At 41.9% G+C, this 19,232-nt stretch overlaps 2 long non-coding RNA genes across 2 annotated transcripts; both read right to left on the bottom strand.

The window, feature by feature from the left end:
- Nucleotides 1-10,041: 10,041 nt before the first annotated feature.
- Nucleotides 10,042-12,571, bottom strand: LOC124129235. The gene is made up of 3 exons (XR_006860352.2): nt 12,099-12,571; nt 11,619-11,727; nt 10,042-10,513 (listed from the first exon to the last, which is right to left on the bottom strand). It is a non-coding gene; the product is annotated as an uncharacterized LOC124129235 (long non-coding RNA).
- A 707-nt stretch (nt 12,572-13,278) lies between these two features.
- LOC124129236 lies at nt 13,279-17,770 on the bottom strand. The gene is made up of 6 exons (XR_007218127.1): nt 17,557-17,770; nt 16,797-16,898; nt 15,665-15,838; nt 14,808-14,998; nt 13,939-14,280; nt 13,279-13,745 (listed from the first exon to the last, which is right to left on the bottom strand). It is a non-coding gene; the product is annotated as an uncharacterized LOC124129236 (long non-coding RNA).
- Between the last annotated feature and the right edge of the window lie 1,462 nt (nt 17,771-19,232).

Consider the following 19,232-nt stretch of genomic DNA (forward strand, 5'->3'; position numbering starts at 1 on the left):
GCTGTTTCTGAGACTGCGACTTGTATCGTAAAATCATACTTGTACACAAATGGATTAATCATAATATCTTAGCTCATCTTATCTTATCTTAGCTTAAAAATAATAGCTCGTACTGCCAGGTTTAATTCAAGGCATTCAAAGGCTATTTTTCTGATAACTCGAATTGTATTTACTGTCGGTACATTTAAATAGCGCGCATACAAATTCAACACTTCAATTAAATATTGGGATGTGTTCGAGTGCATTGTTTCCAACGCATATTTGATCGAGGCTGGAAACCCATGGTAGCATATCATTCTCACTTCCATGAGTATATATCAGTCTATAAGTTACTTCACATAAGTTCAGAGAAGCAATGTTTGAAACAACTCGTCTACTTACACAAGAGCCCCGTGAAGAATCGGGGTAGAATAGGTCTTCACCAGCCCATGCTTGCCGTAAAAGGCGACTATGCATGTCGTAAGAGACGACTAACGGGATCGGGTGGTCAGGCTCGCTGACTTGGTTGATGCATGTCGCTGTATCCCAATTGCGTGGATTGATGCTCATGATATTAATCTCTGGATTGTCTGGTCCAGATTCGATTATTTACAGACCGCCGTCATATAGCTGGAATATTGCTGAGTGCAGCGTTAAACAAACTTACACTGGAAATAAGACCCGTGGTGTACACCTTTAATTATGGTTCAATTTCAATTCGTTCCTGTTCCTACCGATTCGTGTCAAGTACACTCACGTTAACAAATCAAGTTTTCCAAGAACCAAACTAATGACAAGACACTTCAGCAACGTTGATTATTAAAAACAGCCGGAAAAATGCCACCTATTCCAGACCATTTTCAATTTCAGGTCACCTAATTTCATCACGTCAACATTTCTCAATATGTTATATCATAATTTGATTACAAAAACGAGGTTTGGGTTTTCTGAGATATGAAACTCATTTACATCTATATTGCTACTCCAAAGTTGATGCATAAAATAGAGAGAAACACATTTTAATCATTACTAAATCTCGGTAAAGAACTATTGTGCATGAAGATAGTGAAGGGGAAAGTAAGGCAGTACTCACGTGTATGGCGGCGCACTACGGTGTGTATGCTGCTCTGTGTCTGGCGATTGCGTGCTGTGTGGGGACACTTTGGTCAATACTGGCACCCACACTGAAGTCTCCTGCCAGGCACTGTAGCTCCACTCAGCTCCTGGCTCCAGGGATCATCCAGATGTGTGGCATCCAACTACAATGGTCGTGCGCGTGGGGAGTGCTGTCGAGGCACTGATGTCGACGCTTCGTTGACATCAGCATGTTTAGCGTTATTCTGCTTCAGCAATATCACGACGTGTTGGCGCCTGGACTGACATTTAATCCCAGAAGAAAAGTTTATTTTAAAACATATGTCTACAAAATAAAACAATACAAATCCTTATAGTACCTAGACCAATACCTTAATTTCAGGGCTGAGGCAATCTAGACTTGCAAAATCATTCTAGACTTGAATTGGACTCCTTTTTTTAATATATTCTCCATGCTCAGGGAGACAGACTTAATTACCGGAAATGCTAGTAAAATGCTTTTTGCCCATTAAAGGATATATTTTGTACTGTGTTGCCATTGTAAATAGAATAACTGCCGATCTATCTACCTGTAGTTTGAATAAATTCAGTCAAAGGAGCCTTGTCGACAATTTTACAGGAGACAAATATGAACGAAAACAGCTAGTTCAGAGATTCATTCTGAGTCCATTTAGGGACGTTTGAAACGGACTATAGAAATATGCGTATGCGACTCCGTTGTAGTAACAATGTCGTCATAAAACATCTAATAAAACAAAAACAAGTCAATCAGCCTTAATGTTAAAGTGTTGGCTCGTCACGCCGAAGACCTGGGTTCGATTCCTGACATGGGTACAATGTGTGAAGCCCATTTCTGGTGTCCCCCGCCTTGATATTGCTGGATTATTGCTAAAAGCGGCGTAAAACCATACTCACTCACTCACTCACTCAATTAGAAAACAATTCTTGGTGTGCTTCCCAGTAAATAACAAAATGACGCTGCATTTGTTTGTCAACACTGCTCCAATGATGCATGTTACATTACACTTGTATAGCCATGGAGTCTGTAGTTGGAAATGTATACAAGTTCCTTACTTCACTTGGGAGAGATCGGGGGAAAAACATTTATTATCTTAGATATGGATGTATTGCCGAACTGCCCAAGCTCTGGAGCTTGTCGTGCCAACAAGTCAACTGTATGACAAATAAAACAAAGACGGTAGGGGTTGTCTCAAAAACAAAAACCGGGACGTACAGGGATATCAGACAGCTTTGACACAGGGGTGAGTGTGATACATTCGTACAGTTACAGGCTTTTTCAGCAGAAGGTGCCCCCGACTTGTAGAATTTGGGAGGGAATTAAAAAACAAAATTACTATTTCCCGGACTACGTTAATTATTGCTCTCCACGAGATGGGATTTCGATACACAGCACTTGTTGAGGACCGAGCAGTTTTTAAGGAAACATTTTCCATGTTGTCCAATAGGTCATTATCTCCGCACCATTCACGACTGTCTCAGTCAGGGCTTCCAGATAATTTACTTTGATGAAACCTTGATGAATAAGATTACTTCCACTGATTTACATGCATCTTCCCGAGGCAAGAGAGTTAACTGACTTTAAAAGTTCAGTTTCCACCCTTGCCGAACTAGGCTGGAATTCCTGGGCTCGATCGTGGCACCACCAGTGGCTATTACCAGTTATGTCCCTTCTAAGGCTCTCCTATTGACCAATCAGATTCCACCTCTCGTATCACTTGCGTTTGCTTCACACAAAATGGTGGCGCCCAGTCAGGACGATCTCATCGATAATCAAGATCTATATTGTGACAAAACGGGTCTTAAATCGCGAAATGCATCAAATCACGTGAGCACCTTGATTAAAAACATGAAAACATTTGGAAAATATCTGCTGACAACGAGTTGGCGGTGCACATGCTTTGCAAATCCTGCAATCGATCGAAATCTGCACGACAGTTTACGAACCGGATTTCGATTTCGGTGTGCGATTTTTGATTGGACTATGCATCGACTCGTTAGTCCAGCCAAAATGTAACTCCATAATACCAGCCAAGTTCGGTAAGGTTGGTTGGTTTGTTGTTTAACGCCGCACTTAGCAATATTCCAGCTATACGACGGCGGTCTGTATATAATCGAGTCTGGACAAGACAATCCAGTGATTGATACCATGAGCATCGATCCACGCAATTGGGATCGATGACATGCATCAACCAAGTCAGCGAGCCTGACCACCCGATTCCGTTAGTCGCCTTACGGCAAGCATAATCGCCTTTTACGGCAATCATGGGTTGCTGAAGACCTATTCTACACCGGAATCTTCACGGGTAGTTCGGTAAGGGTGGAAACTGGACTTATATAGTCAGTTAACTCTCTTGCCTCGGGAAGATGACTAACATGTGGCTACCGCCCGATGGACGAAAAGCACCCATGGTACCATCAGGTGAAGGTAATCGTCCTTGATGCAGGGACACCTGTTCCGAAACGTTTGAAACATGTTGAGATCCGTCAGCAAACAGTTTGCGCCTTGCCTCATATTGTTTCTTTTATATGTATTCTGTGCAGACACCGGCGAGGCCTGGTATCCGGCAGTAGGCGCACATCACGAGAAGCCCCGTAACTGCAAGGTGTATCATTCCTGACCAGATGGATGCCTTGTTCTGCATACCGCCATAGCTGGACGAAGAGACACAGAGATACATGAAACATCACGTCTCCTTTTGCATACTGCCATATTTAGACCAAGATTGACAGAGATATAGAAAACATCAGGTCATCTCGTGTTCTGCGGGGCGTTCGGGTAGCCTAGTGGTTAAAGCGTTCGCTCGCCACGCCGAAGACCCGGGTTCGATTCCTGACATTGGTACAATGTGTAAAGCCCATTTCTGGTGTCCCCCGCCGTGATATTGCTGGAATATTGCTAAAAGCGGCGTAAAACCATACTCACTCACTCACTCGTGTTCTGCGTTCCATCAAATTCTTAAGATGAGAGGTCACGCCCTCCATATCGCCATGTATAGCTAGGCAGTGAAGTCGACACTTACGCTTTAATAGTATTAGTACCGTATCCATTGGATGTGTTCTTATTTGTCGGTTAAACGGTGCAGCTTTATTGGATTTTCATACACATTTATACTCCCGATTTTACAACTACTTAATCCAAGACATAGATCTTTAAACAATTTACGGAATGGGGCAGTGATTCTAGGTTTGGTGAACTTCGTGTTGACCAACCTGTTAGTCCTGCACCATGACTGGAATATATTTATTTTATGAAACAAAAACACACTCTAGAAACGTATACAAAAGCAAGTCTAGCCAGCTCTTGCTAGCTCTATTCCACATATGAAATCACATCGGGAAAGTTTTTTTAATTATTTTTAGAGTCAAGAAGGGTATTGTGTAACTTGTTTGATAGGCATTACTTAGAAGTTGGCGGATGACAAGATAGACCCAATTTTATGGATAACAACTTCTTTAATACTGGAAAAAGCGATGTTTCGGTATAGATCCTTATACCATTGTCTTGCTTGACAACGGTATACGGATCTATACCGAAACGTCGCTTTTTACAGTATTAAAGAAGTTGTTATCCATAAAATTGGGTCTATCTTGGGTATTGTGTAATATAAGATTTCAGACTAAATGTTAGTCTACCAACCCGTCTAAGATGCCAGATATGCTCAGAACTCCCATGGATATCCACCGCTCGCCGCTCAGCTGCATCAACAACTGTACTGTCTTCTTACTTTTCAGCATTGCATTAGGTTTATACGATTTGTAACTTCTATACAGGTAAACAAGGAATAAGTTCGCCAGCCCAAGATACTAGCTACATGTGTACCATACCCTGTTAGTCAGTTCCCTGTTTGTCAGGGCCGTCTAAGTCAGTATCCCGTTTGCCAAGTCCTATTAGTCAAGACATTTCAAGTCAGTATGTTTTGTCACCAAGTCCCCTGTTGTCCCCTGTTAGTCATTTTTTAAGTCAGTATTCTGCGCACCCAGTCCGCTATTGTACACTATGGGCCCGGATATTTTTAGTCAGCATCTCATTCAACCAGCCGCTATTTTGCCATGTATAAGGGATATAAGAAGATGATTTTCTATGGTCGTTAGACAAGGCAATGAGACTAGGCGTAAGATACCATCATGTCTTTATGTATCAATTTTCACGTTGCATTGGACTTTTTAGTGCACAATTCATGTTCATTTAAGTATTTTATTTCAGAAGCATATTGTTTCTGAACTCACTACAGAATGTGTTAGAGATGTATACTTAACTTTATACAGTATCTAATGAACAAAGGAGTAAGTATGTTGTGACCATCTCAGTGCGTAGGAGTATCAAAGTAAACGTTATTTATTACTCAAAACATTCCGCGTGCTGAAGCAGAACCTTCAGAAGCACTCGTAAAATCAAAACAAAAATAGTATCACCTCCAAGCCAAATTGTATCGATGTTCATCGTAATTATCGTTGTCACGCAATACCGTAACGTTTGCGGGTGACTAAAAGAAGACTAGGTGTAAATGCGACTGTACAGACACAGATACTTATACCAGTGGCGGGACTTGAACCCGGCTGGTCAGGAACTCTTTCACTGGATGACAATTATAGCAGTTCGAATACATCGTAGCTGGTTATTCCACAACACTTTACGTTAAATCCAGTAGTAATAAAATGTTAGGTACTGAATGGCCGATTATGCCCCAGTTTACTAACCGTTGTATTATGCTCCTGTACTGTTGATTGATTGGTTTGTTGTTTAACGACGCACTCAGCAATATTCCAGCTATATGACGGCGGTCTGTAAATAATCGAGTCTGGACCAGACAATCCAGTGATTAATACCATGAGCATCGATCCACGCAATTTGGATCGATGACATGCATCAACCAAGTCAGCGAGCCTGACCACCCGATCCCGTTAGTCGCCTTTTACGACAAACATAATCGCCTTTTACGCCAAGCGTGGGTTGCTGAAGATCTATTCTACCCCGGAATCTTCACGGGTCCTCCTGTACAGGATTACCGTGGTTGCCACCTTCATGTTGTCCTGTGTTGTCCAATTTTAGTTCGTTATAAGCATATGTAAGCCTATACACAGCAAATGAACAGGTCACAAAAACAGTTCGTTTTTAACGTGTTCGTTCTAAACGTAGTTCACTGTATATCATAAACATCTGTAATGTTTTTGCTGGGTTTTTTTTGTTGTTTAACGCCGCACTCAGCAATATTCCAGCTATATAACGGCGGTCTGTAAATAATCGATCTGGCCTAGACAATCCAGTGATTGATATCATGAGCATCGATCCACGCAATTGGGATCGATGACATGCATCAACCAAGTCAGCGAGCCTGACCACCCGATCCCAATAGTCGCCTTTTACGGCAAGCATGGGTTGCTGAAGACCTATTCTACCCCTGATCTTCACGGGTCAACATCTGTTGTCAATTAGTGATGATATCAAGCGTTGCCCTTCAAGTGGCAACCGCAACAAACACATGCAAAGGCAAGTCGTGTGTTTACCTGAACATAAAATACGGGAACATATGGTACAACTCAAATAATGGAATTGTACCCGCAACAATTTGTCACTTTTGCCGAAAATTTGAAAATGTCCCATAGATGTCCACAATAAAACGTTTGAAAGTTTTACTGATCCCTTAGATACTGTAACCCTGATCAAGCAGCTTTTGAGCAAGAGTATGAAGGCTGGAAGCGCTGCAATGTTGCTCGACATGAAGGAATAATTCTTGCCATTCAGCCTTGTGGATATTGTATTGTCACTCTGCTTATTAATGCATTGATCTATAAATGAACCAGATGAGGCGATTTCAATGGTACAGTAAACTACGGGTTATACGCTTATAACGAACTAACGGATATAACGAACCAACTTTTTAGTCCCGACTGTATGCTGTAGTTATGCTGTATATATGCTTACAACGAATTACGGTTATAACGAACTAAAATTAGTAGTCCCTTTGAGTTCGTTATAACCGTAGTTTACTGTATCTTTTATTTCTAGCTCAGGTGGGTAATTCATATACCTTCGATATACCTATGCTTAAGTTAAACTCCTTTCCATGGTTTTGATTTTGCTATCAGAGCAGAAATTCTGAGTCGAGTGCATAAAGTGAGTGAGTGATTGAGTTGGGTTTAACGCCGCTTTTAACATTATTCCAGTTATATCACGGCGTGTCGGCTTAATGTGGGAGGAAAGCCCAAAGTGATGCAGGTCTTCTCAGGCGTTTACCACTTCGGTGAAACCCACGAGCACGGGTATGGTGCTGGCAAACCTAGAAACATAATCTGGGCGAACCGGGATTCGAACCCACAATCCTAGGTTTCTGGCGTGCCCAAGGGACGCAACTCTGCACAGCGAATCGCGGCGCCTTAGACGACTGGGCCACCCGTGCCCCCGTGTGCATAAAGAAACAGATCAGCCAGGAGGGTAGCACAATCGGTGCCTATGAGGATTTCACTATGAGGGTTTGCCTTGTAATCGTGTCATTTATCAAATTAAGCAAATATGCTGTCGTAAACCTGCAACCTTGATTAAAGCAGAGCTCAGCTGAACTAAGAAACATGTCCATTGCAGCTTCAATAGGCCACAATACATTCAGCACTACGCTATTTCTTCTGAGTACTCTATTTATAGCAAAGCCCCAATGTTTTAAGTGGAGTAGTATGTGTTGTATACATGTAGCTAGTTCAGCAGACTTTACACCTCAAATGTCTTAACCACTGACTAAAAGTAATCTGTACCTGAGGTATTCTGGTTTTACTTTACAGTCATTGAACCATTTAGAATGAAAAAAATGAACAAATATTTTGTTTCTGTGTTGAGAACTTTTGACATCATTTGGAGAAAGGGCCTATGAAATGATTTACTTGCTGCAAATATGGCTTAGGAACGTGTTGACATGACTAGTGTGGATTATTGTATCCTTAAAGTGTCATGTTAGAATGGTTTCGACAATCCATAGATCGTCACCAGGGTGAATCTGGGATTCGAACCCACGACCACATCCTGACATCAGCCATTTGCGGTACCTCAAACCACCAATATTCCCAATTTTCCTTGTTACGTTGATAACATAACACAATATTGTTCATTTAAATTTTTTATTTAAGTATGAACAAAGACAACGTATACTCATGTTGACACAGCCGTGTTTTTTTAAACATCGTTCTCAATCAGGTTTGTACTAACAGGGTGAGTATACAAACATCAAGGTGAGATGGAGGCACAGTACAGAAAATATACATCCGAGGGTGTAAGGCCGCTTTTAGCAGTATATAAATCCATCTGAACATCACGCAGGACGTCATGAATGTGGGGATCGAACCCTGGTCTTAGGCTTGGAGAAGAAAACACTTTAACCACGAGGCCATACTACCACCTCACGATTTTGTGAGCCTAAACATTAGTACTGGAGTGAGTGAGTTGGGTTTAACGCCACTTTTAACAGTATTCCAGTTATATCACGGCGTGTCAGCTTAATGTGGGAGGAAAGCCCGAAATGATGCTGGTCTTAGACGTTTACCACTTCGGTGAAACCCACGAGCACGGGTATGGTGCTGACAAACCTAGAAACATAATCGGGGCGAACCGGGATTCGAACCCACAATCATAGGTTTCTGGCGTGCCTAAGGGACGCAACTCTGCACAGCGATTCGCGACGACTGGGCCACCCGGGCCACCCGTGCCCCCCATTAGTATTGTAAAGTACACTGGGAATACACAAAACATGTGTGAATTGCTATAGATATGAAATACAATCATCACTTTAATCAATATTAGTATCACTTGTATTGATATTTACACTGACACCGATAGAATATGACCCGGATCCGTAAAGGACCGCTTGTCTATAAAGTTGGCTAAGGCTAGGTATCCCAGTGTGTACCGATACTATGGAGAACCCCTCGGCTTGTTAGGAAGGTTGTCAAATGAATACATCCAGAGCAGCATGGCTCAACCACATCTGTATATATCCATTCTCCTGAATTGTAAACACCACTAACATGGCGGAACCCTACGTCAACTCACAGCAACAAAACACTGAGCTTTGAATTACAAAACAATTAGTGAAATTCAAATATTTACGTTTGGTTTAATTTTTAAATATGCTTATTTAGAATGTCACTTGGCTGAATATATCCAGGGTAGCATGGCTCAACTACGCCTGTATATAGCCACCCTCCTGACAGACCCAAAATAATGTCATATGTACATGTTTCAGAATCCAATGAGTATTTTCAAAACAGTTATGATGTGGTCATGGCGTTTTGTAATATTGTCCACTCTAATACCACCCAACGTGAGATTTCAACTGACGAAAGAGAAGGCCCACAACCTGGTTGTAGATTGAATTGAGTTACCAAGGATAGTGAGTGAGTGAGTATGGTTTTACGCCGCTTTTAGCAATATTCCAGCAATATCACGGCGGAGGACACCAGAAATGGGCTTCACATATTGTACCCAAGTCGGGAATCGAACCCGGGTCTTCGGCGTGACAAGCGAACGCTTTAACCACTAAGCTACCCGACCGCCCCTTACTGACGCAATGGGTGTCAGTGATATTATACCACAGTTAGACAACAGCACTGACAATGATAATGCTGATAGATGTGCTGCGTTCACGGTCACAACCCAACACAGGTGTGATGCAACATGGTCCTAAGTCCACTCCAGTCTTTGAGAATGTATACAATGCAATATGTACAACATGCTGACTTGATGCAGCCAACATGGAGAGTCAAATCTAGTAATTAAGATTTTTGTTTGTTGTTTAACGCCGCACTCAGCAATTTTCTAGCTATATGACGGCGGTCTGTACATAATCGAGTCTGGAGCAGACAATCCAGAGATTAATATCATGAGCATCAATCCACGCAATTGGGATACAGCGACATGCATCAACCAAGTCAGCGAGCCTGACCACCCGATCCCGTTAGTCGTCTCTTACGACAGGCATAGTCGCCTTTTACGGCAAGCATGGGCTGGTGAAGACCTATTCTACCCCGATTCTTCACGGGTCTCTTGTGTAAGTAGACGAGTTGTTTCAAACATTGCTTCTCTGAACTTATGTGAAGTAACTTATAGACTGATATATACCCATGGAAGTGATTCCCATAATGAGCATAGATCCACGCAATTGGGATGCGATGACTTGCATCAACCAAGTCGGCGATCCTGACCACCCGATAGTCGCCTCTTATGACAAGCATAGCCGCCTTTTAAGGCAAGCATGGGTTGCTTCACGTCCTTGAGATTACGGGGAGTAAGGGCGGGAATCCAGACTACTACACTCTCAGTCCTTGAGTTCCGATACATCGCGGAGGAAGGAAGTCCCTTTCGATAAGTCCAATCTGGTCGTTGAGAGGTCGCATAAGGAGGTGGGACCTTGACCTTGAGACTTGGAGGACAAGCCTGTTGGACAAAGTTAGCTTGATATTAATTCAGAGGATGGATGTTTGAACATACTTGTACAGTCACGTTTCTGTTATATACATGGGGACATTTTGCACATTATTTGAGCAAGACAGTATCAAGGTGCAGAATAATTAGTGTGTTATACTATACTGCTATGCCTATATACGTTTTTGCCAACTGTTATCTCAAGTTATTATAATAGTGTTTTTTTCAATTTTCAACAACATGATGACGTCGTAAATTGGACGAGGTTATTTTTTTATAGGGAAGTATCCAGGGGGTTGTTCCTAATAGAGTAAGCTGGGCAAAGTCAATAAGCGCATATGTATTTTTTAGCATCGTGCTGACAACAACCACTCAGAAAAACAACAAAATTACGCAATTGTTCAACATTACGAAATGCCACGCCTGTACGAAATGGTATGCTTAAAGCAGGATCGAGGCAACGTGATGTTGCAAGACAATTTTTATGAAATCACGCATTTTCTGAAGTCAGTATGGCAAATTAAACCATTTGAACACTTACAGGAGTCTTTTATCTGTTGCAAACCGAAATTGTTTCCGATTTGGTAAAAAACATAACTTTGCATTTAATCTTATTCAATGTCACAGGAACTTTTGTTGTTCAGTATATATTGTCAGTTATCTGAATTTGTCACAAACATGACAGGGTGGCAGAAAATTGACATTGTTACATCACAGAGAGATACGCCCCATGTGCACCTATACAGCAAGAACAAGACTGGTCGATTCTACCAAAAGTGGCAATTTTGACACATGCTTTCATCACAAATTGAGTTCATAAATGTATTAGGTTTGGCATAGGTATTGTAACCTACGTTAATTAACTTTAATTAAAAACATACCCAGGAGGGAACTTTGCAAGATATTAATTTATAAACGTAGAGAAGAACATAAGAAATCAACATGAAATAGCATTAACATGTGTAAATCTTAATTTGTGATGTACTTTTTATCAATTTTTTCATTGCAAAACAGTTTTTTAATCGTACATGAATGATTTTTTCAGGCATTATCTAATATATCCTGGAGATGTTTATACCTATTCATCAATTGTATAACTCACCATTTAGATACTCACCATAAATCTTAGCAGGTATTAAGAGCTCTGAGACAGAAGCAGGTGTGGGAGTCACGTGTGGGAGTCACGTGTGGAAGTCGGGTGTAGGTTACAGCTGAGGTAATGGGACCTGTACATGTAGAAATTGTGATCAGAATTTATTTCACATACACCAGGAACATTTATTAAGACTGACTGACTGACTAATGTTTTACGCCGCTTTTAGCAATATTCCAGCAATATCACGGCGGGGGACACCAGAAATGGACTTCACACATTGTACCCATGTCGGGAATCGAACCCGGGTCTCCGGCGTGACGAGCGAACGCTTTAACCACTAGGCTACCCGACCGCCCCCATTTATTAAGAATAGAATAGACCAAATGAATGTTCTTAAAAAGAAAATACAGACAGGATGCCCTGTATCTACGAATAAATTAAAGATATCATTAAGATGCATACTTTTCAAACATCAAATAAAGTATATAGTTTGAAACTCACCCTATGAATTTGTTGTGCTGAAGATACATCCATCTTTGTGGTAGACATGAGATCACGTGTCATGTGGTGTAATCAGGGGCGGTGGCATCAGGCGAGGACCGTCCTCCAGTTCAGACATACAATGTATCCAGCAGTAGGTCCACTGGGGTAGTATGGCTCTTATAGCACATCATGACGTCATTCACAGACGGGCAAACGACGCTACCCCTCATAATGCCAATGGCATCGATCATGATCAGGAATATGCTCCGTCTTTAACGTCTAGTGTCAAGAATACTAATTGAAATAGATTCCGTAGCCAAGGGTAAATTAATATTGTACAAGAAATATTCGTGTGATGAGCTGCTCATTTTAAAGTACGAACAACCTTTCTGCTTTATAATCCTTTATAAACGTCACTGACTAGGTGAGGTGAAATGGGGTTTAACGTCGTGTCCAAGATTATTGCACTTATATAGCGACGTGCATGTACGTGTGTGTGTTTGTGTGGCTGCTTGTACTAGCTCACTGAGATACCATGCCGCAGTTTAACATGAATACCCCACTCAGACACAGTATACTGACTCCGAGCCGACCAGTCCTTGTTTTAGCCCGTTAATGCCGAGCGCCAGACTGGGTAACAAGTACCATTTTTTAACGTCTTTTGGTATGACGCGGCCGGTGATCGAACCACGGACCTTCCGCACTCCGGGCGGACGCTCTACGAATAGACCACGGAGGCGGTCACGTCACTGACTAAAGACGCTAACTAAATACAACTACCCGAGAAGATGCTTGTGAATACAACTGAGTCATCGTTCAACTAGAAGATGTTAGCGGGTGTTTCAAGTAGGAGAATGAGCCATGAAACATAAAACACCCCTCAACACCTTAAAGCAGCCGAGTCATCAGGAATTACACATGACCATCCAGGTGGTGTAAGTTGACGATCGTCCAGTGAGTGAGTTGGGTTTAACACCGCTTTTAACAGTATTCCAGTTATATCGCGGCGTGTCAGCTTAATGTGGGAGGAAAACCCGAAGTGATGCAGGTCTCAGACGTTTTACCACTTCGGTGAAACCGACGAGCAGGGGTATGGTGCTGACAAACCTAGAAACATAATCGGGGCGAACCGGGATTCGAACCCACAATCATAGGTTCCTGGCGTGTCCAAGGGACGCAACTCTGCACAGCGAATCGCGGCGCCTTAGACGATTGGGCCAGCTGTGCCCCCCGATCGTCCAGAAAGGCATGACTATATGTAAAGCTAATGGGGGACGTATCTCGTCAGTGAGCAATAGTGGCATACGAAATAAGCACTATGTACCTTGCCCCAGTGAGCAATCGTGACATACCATTGATTCAAGGGGAATTGCTGTGTGGGTAGAACGTTTACGTTTGTTAACTATGGCACCAACATGTTGAGGTGAAACTGAATTAAACATGCAGATATGTTCAAAGGGCCAAAATAGGGTGCTGAGATACCTTCGTTATATTGTACATTAAAGGAAGCAATAAACATGTACATGTCCACTTGGTTCAAACATTCCAACAGAAAAATAACTTCTTAAGCTGCCCTTAGTCGGACCATGGGTTTAGAAATGAAGCCTAATTCCTGCACATGAAGCGATGTAACTGGCAGGTGAAGGTAACTGGACTGTACCAAACCTGAAGAAGAAGAAAGGTTTTTTTGTTGAACAGAATAATTCAGTGGCTTTTTAAAACGTAGATTATTGCATTTGAGTTGCCAAATACTTTCGATAATGGACGAACGGATACTATCGACACTTGTTCAACAATGATATACATAGAAATAAAGTTATTTACATCTTGAACTAAAATTAAATTAAGTTCTACTTACTGTATGTAGAGGAGCAACGCCTAGTTGACGTGGTTGCTGAGGCTGGTTCGCTGTCTGGCAACAGGGTAGAACGACTGAGGCTGACTTGCAACAGAGTAGGGCGACCGAGGTTGTCTGGCAACAGAGTAGGACGACTGAGGCTGTCTGGCAACAGAGTAGGGCGACCGAGGTTGTCTGGCAACAGAGTAGGGCGACCGAGGTTGTCTGGCAACAGAGTAGGGCGACTGAGATCTGCGACTGAGGATTATTCCTGAAGTTGAGAGCTGGGACAGGACTGGGCGTGACTGTCAACTGTCTAACGCCTCTGTCTGATGAAATCATCTTGATACTTTGTGACGACACCTGGAGTGAACAGAAAAGTGCTTCGTTAACATTCATAACATTAGCAACTGTTGCAATTATTTATTAAGACTTATTTTAGAAGAAAATAGCATCTGTCTATTTAATACTTAGACAATTCTACGTAAAACGACTGCAGATTAACATGTGTCCTGCTAACAAGCTATTCAAAGCATTCAATTGTTAGAATCAACATGCATTTATTATCAAAGCATGATGTATAAGAAGTGCTTTTCCTTCCCTAGAATCTCCTAGAGGAATATATAACTGGTAGCTGTAGTTGACATTTAAGGCAAACTGAACCGAGAACAATTAACTTTAAAGATTTGTTCCAGCAGTATGTTGGGTGGGGGGAGTTGGTGATGTGATGGAGTACCTCCCTTTCTAAATGGGAGAACTGGATCACAGATAACATATTCACATGACTATCCACTTACTCGATCTCCACTCCTCCTCCCAGCGCCATCTGGGTGTCAATCAAATTCGGTATATTATTTGTTTCAAAAAAGGATAGAATATATAAAACTCACGGAAGTCCTCTGTGCTTCGTCCAGAAGACGTAGCAATCCTCGTATGACTGTTAATCTCGTTGTTGATGATGCCTCTTTTGACGCTGTTGTTGTTCTTGGCGATATCGCTGTTGTTGCCGTTGCCTTTTCCGCCAGATCTGGCTTTGGTTTCTCCGTTCTGTTTTATGACTGGCCACGTCAGCTATATAGTTCTGAGTGAGAAAAGCCATTGAAAATATATATGAACAACATTTCTTTTACTACTTACGTACATTTCATGACTTCGTATAAGTGTATGTTGTACTAATATATATAGCTGCTAATGACATAAGATTACTTAATAGCTGTGATAAGGGATAGTGTGTGGCAAGTTATGCAATAAAAAAACTACTTTAATTTTCAAGTGAAACTCTCAGATGCCTTTTCCAAAGTATTTTAAAAGAAGTGATCATGACCTTCAAATTATATTTTATTCAACTTTCTCTGGCAATGACAATCTTTGATCTATTTTAAAATGAAAATGCAACTTTCTTATTTTATTTATTATATATATTCATATATCATATATATTCTATTTATTATCATAAATGTTCTTGTGTGAGTGGGTAAATGCTGTTTAACGTCGCAAACAGCAATATTCCAGCTGTATCACGGCTGCCTGTCATCCGGACCAGTGACAAACAAGCAGCTAGCATGAGGTAGCAGAATACCCACAAGGTGAAATATTTTAGAAAAAGTATCATGTTATGTCAAGAAGCGTTAAAACATTTACTTGAGCTAAAACCAAACAATTCAGGTACATGGCGAGATTTAGTTTCCACATGAGTGAGCCTTTAATGACTGCCAGTTATGTTTAAGTAGTTGAATAGCATACTTACAGATGACATGGTCTGGGTCGCCATTGTAACCGTTGTTGATGCTGTTGCCGACGTTGATGCAGATTCGATTGTGGATGCGGATGCTGATGCCGATGCGGATGCGGATGCGGAAGACGATGCTCAGGGGGATGGCGATGCCGACGTCGATGTCATCAGCGGTAGACTGTTGGCAACCTAAACAAAGGGTTGGTAGGTTGGTTGGTTGTTTAACGCCGCACTCAGCAATATTTCAGCTTTATGACGGCGGTCTGTAAATAATCGGGTCTAGACCAGACAATCCAGTGATTAATATCATGAGCATCGATCCACGCAATTGGGATCGATGACATGCATCAACCAAGTCAGCGAGCCTGACCACCCGATCCCGTTAGTCGCCTTTTACGACAAGCATAGTCGCCTTTTACAGCAAGCATGGGTTGCTGAAGAACTTTTCTACCCCGGATCTTCACGGGTCCTAAACAAAGGGAATGAGTGTTATATGACGTTATATATGTACGCACAAGGGATCAGATTGACGGCAATCCTAGCTGTTATGAACCCATGGGACATGTTTTATTGTCATGGAGATTGATCTTTATCATATTATAAATTAGGATATCCCCTTTCCCACACATATCAACACCTATAGATCCAGAAGACTACACAACGCAAAGATTGTTAGGGACTGAATATAAAACAAATGACAATCTCACCCCCTCACTTTCGACTTTCGCCAACGATCATCTCCCGTCTTCATATACTACTCAAAAGAAGTTCAAGACCACCAAAGTCATGGCATGACAGATTATCTGTGGACATGAGTCGGGTGTTCTTTTACTTCTTTTGAGCAGTATTATGTTGGATTTTTTATGCATATACAAATCAGTCGTTTTAAATATAGGTCTATTCAACCAAGTTGTCTCATTAATGTCCTGTGTTGAAGTTCCGAGAACGGATACATTTGAACATCTGATAGTTACAGTAATAGTCTTGCGGCTTAAGACCCCGTTACATCCTGGTGCAGATAGGATACGTCTCCACGGCCTGTGACACTTTGGGCCTACCTCCAACATCGTGGTGCCACGCAATCACAAAAATAAAAGACTGATGAAGGCGACGTTAAACCTAAACATATTCATTGTGTTTGACTTACACTTCCTTTCAGGCGCCTGTTCTCGTATTTTAGTGCCCTGATTTCCAATGGTAATTTCCGGTTTTCCTCTCGGAGTTTCAACAATTCCGCGGATTCAGAAACCTGTCGAACATAAACAAATGTCAAATATTGCCAAAATAATGAACTTACACATACTGCCGGGGAAAGGAAAGTAGACAACCATGCGTGATGGTGGCTAACAATGAAACAATCAAGGGACGGTCTATTCCATGGTGATGTTTTTGATACAGGTATCACAGTTGTGTTCATGGCCAGTACATGACGGTACATCAAACCACCATTTCACTTTCAATGCAACGTTTTGGTGTATATGTTGGTACATTTTACAAGCAAATTAAACAAGAACTGGGTAGGACATGGTTTTGTATATATTGTTACAACACAAACAAAGAGTTATACCAAATCAATATATAGGACAACACATGGTGACAGTGTAACAAAATATTGCCCAGTAGCGCTGATGGCATACACCATACCATTGATGGTACAAGATAACTAAATCAAAGACTTTGGAACGCTGGGGTAGCGTAACACGCAAAACGACTTTGGTTAGATCCTTCCCCACCGTTTTATTGCTGGAATCAGCGTAAAACCCTACCAACTCACAAGCGTAAAATACTATTAACTTCAGGCATGAACGATTGCATCGATGACATACGCAGTAAGCATGTCAAGTAGAACGGGTGTCGAGACGTTGGTTGAAGGGGATGAACTCTATGAAGTTAATGTGTTTACTTACATCTATGCCGTGCCCCAGCTGCCTGCCTACTCTCGGATGGCGTGACGAAGAGCATGGTCACCATTGGGATGGCAAAAGGCGTTGACGACGATGATGTTGCCCTGGAGGATGCCGGAGTAGTGTCCCTGAGGAGTTGCTTGTGGAGTGGCCTGTCGAGATGGAGACGCATGGGCTGAAGGCAGTACAAAAGTACGCAGAAAGTTAGAACGATGCGATAAACGGCAACCGTGATGCATCCTGGGAAGTATCCGTGTTGTACACTGACCCATTTACACCAATTAAGCCAACAAGCCCATGGCCGCGGCCTTACTGGGTATTCAGTAACAATCAACTGAGAGTGAATACATGGGCTACCCTTTGCACATTGTCAAATCACAAGACTTGAAACAATAGAATCTGTAGATGGACTTGCCGAGCACGGACTTCTCGTGAAACACGCCATGCTCTTGATACAGCCATACACCTTGAGACACATTTCTATAAACTGGAAACCAACATCGTGTCTTACATTAAGCCCCAGCGCATAACTATAACCAGTATATTTTCCTCAATTTGTGTATATCTTCTCATTCTCTATAAATATTCCTTGTCCACACGGTGATTCTTCAATATTAACAAAAGCCATGTTTGTCATAAATTTTACATCTCACTGTACTTTTGTTCTTCACCAGGGCTATGTTGATCAGAAATTGCCCTCACCATAGGCATAAAGTGTATTATGATCGATAATGTGTTCGATTTTGTTTTATATGAATTGTCTCAATGCCTAAGAACATGCATTCCACAACCCGAGTCGACAAACACAACTACATGTTACCTTGATGACCTAGACCACATGACCACATGTAGCCTTGATAGAATACAGCCTACCTAGACTTGTATACAACAACATGTAGCCCTGATGGTATACACCCTACCTAGACTTGTATACAACAACATGTAGCCATTATGATATACATCCTACGTAGACTTGCATGCAACATGTAGCCGTCATGGTATACACCCGACTAAGACTTTTATACAAAATGTAGCCCTGATGGTATACACACAACCGAGACGTGTATAAAACAACATGTCGCCCTGATGGTATACACCCGACTAAGACTTTTATACAACATGTAGCCCTGAAGGTATACACCCTACCTAGACGTGTATACAACAACATGTCGCCCTGATGGTTTACACCCGACTAAGACTTTTATACAACATGTAGCCCTGATGGTATACACACAACCGAGACGTGTATAAAACAACATGTCGACCTGATGGTATACACCCGACTAAGACTTTTATACAACATGTAGCCCTGAAGGTATACACCCTACCTAGACGTGTATACAACAACATGTCGCCCTGATGGTGTACACCCGACTAAGACTTTTATACAACATGTAGCCCTGATGGTATACACACAACCGAGACGTGTATAAAACAACATGTCGACCTGATGGTATACACCCGACTAAGACTTTTATACAACATGTAGCCCTGAAGGTATACACCCTACCTAGACGTGTATACAACAACATGTCGCCCTGATGGTTTACACCCGACTAAGACTTTTATACAACATGTAGCCCTGATGGTATACACACAACCGAGACGTGTATAAAACAACATGTCGCCCTGATGGTATACACCCGACTAAGCCTTTTATACAACATGTAGCCCTGAAG

The sequence above is a fragment of the Haliotis rufescens genome, unplaced genomic scaffold (genome assembly GCF_023055435.1).
Source record: "Haliotis rufescens isolate VD_foot unplaced genomic scaffold, xgHalRufe1.0.p SCAF_1, whole genome shotgun sequence".
Taxonomy (NCBI): Eukaryota; Metazoa; Mollusca; class Gastropoda; order Lepetellida; family Haliotidae; genus Haliotis; species Haliotis rufescens.